This window comes from Eurytemora carolleeae, unplaced genomic scaffold (assembly GCF_000591075.1).
Source record: "Eurytemora carolleeae unplaced genomic scaffold, Eaff_2.0 scaffold266, whole genome shotgun sequence".
In the NCBI taxonomy this organism is placed as follows: Eukaryota; Metazoa; Arthropoda; class Copepoda; order Calanoida; family Temoridae; genus Eurytemora; species Eurytemora carolleeae.
In genome coordinates this window covers 126,001-127,875 of record NW_019396291.1, presented here as the reverse complement: position 1 = coordinate 127,875, position 1,875 = coordinate 126,001, and positions in this window count along the sequence as shown.

Below are 1,875 nucleotides of genomic sequence, written 5' to 3'. Positions count from 1 at the left end.
TCTCGATCTCTCTCTATCACTTTTTATTACAAATGTAAATCCAAAATGTATAAGTTGATTAAAGGTATTAACATAAAAGAAAATAGACGGAGGATTAAGATGGAAGGATAGAAAGAAAGAATTGAATGAAAAACATGTTAAGATCTCTGTTATTATGTTATTTTTACAAATTTGTACAGATCACTTAAACCTCAAAGATTGAAAAATGTCCGTTTTGTGATTAGACAGAAAAAACGTGTTCAATATTCTTTAAAATATTTGTCTTCTATTTCTCTTCTCTTCTTATATATGACAGTGTAAAGAGATCTACACTCTAGATAGTAGAGGTATGACCCCTAACCATAGATTTTCAAAAACAAGGATGACCTAACCATGGATTTCGGAAAACAAGGACGAAACAGCCTAGCCATGGAGTTAGGAAAACAAGGACGAAACAACCTAGCCATGGATTTAGGAAAACAATGATGAAATTACCTTTCCATGGATTTAGGAAACATGGATCACAAGACCTAGTATATCATGGTCGTTGGATGACATGATACATGATTTAAAGGGACTGTCAGCACAATGTCAAGTGACCTTGTATATTTTCATTTGTGGTTACTCTAAAAAATTGACAATTGCGCATTTCCTGCTTTAGAAACGAGGGCGAAAGTGTCAGAATTAAATACTGTTCAAGCCAGAAAAACGACGGTATCTTCCACATTATGGATCAGATTAAGATTTCACCAAGGGTACCGGTGTGAATCGGGAATGACCCTCTTTTTTAAATGTATGGTCACTTGAAACTCAGCCCCATGCAACTTCGTGCAATGAGATATGAGTTGGAATTTCAAGCCAAAATCCTCTTTTATGGTGTCCCAAAGGTTCTTCAGGGACAAAATATGCCTGGGCAAATACAGAACACACTCCTCTGACGATTAGTGATTGTAAATTGGCGGTACAGTCCAAAATAGGACTGCAAAGGTTGACCCAGCTCGGATATTCAAATGTACACAGGTGGGACATGAGAACAGAACAGTAAATAACAAGTTGCGGAACAGTACATTACAGTACTCCTCACTACCGTATACTCTACAGCGCAGTACACTTGAGTCTTGTACATTTAGCACTGTACAATATAGTTCAGATACATATCTCATTCTTGTTTTAAACAACAACAAAAGAGCAGATTTTTAAGACACTCTTCTTTGCCGTGTGTTCCGTGTGTTCATGTTTTGTAATTATCTACAGGGTTAGGTTTGTCATGTCGAAGACTATAAGACTATAAGACTATTCTGCAAGACTACGACAGTTAGAAAAGTCTGTGAACTTTAGTGACTTGGCAGACTTTGAAGTGTCACCAGGTTTTTGTCCTTTATCTGACCTTACGTGAAAACCACTTTCACTGATGCACTCACTAAAAAGATTAAAAATCTGTAATTTTGCTTCTTTGTAATTTATGTTAGGAGTCTTGGGCAAAATTCTAATGGAGTTTTACCACAGATAGATAAATAAATATCTATGAGTTTTATCATAAATAAATAAATATCTATAAGTTTTACCATAGATAAATAAATAAATATCTACGAGTTTTATCATAGATAGATAAATAAATATCTATGAGTTTTATCATAGATAAATAAATAAATCTATGAGTTTTACCATAGATAAATAAATAAATATCTATGAGTTTTATCATGAATAAATACATATCTATGAGTTTTATCATAAATAAATAAATATCTATGAGTTTTATCATAGATAGATAAATAAATATCTATGAGTTTTACCATAGATAAATAAATAAATCTATGAGTTTTACCATAGATAAATAAATAAATATCTATGAGTTTTATCATGAATAAATATATATCTATGATAAAACTCATAGAT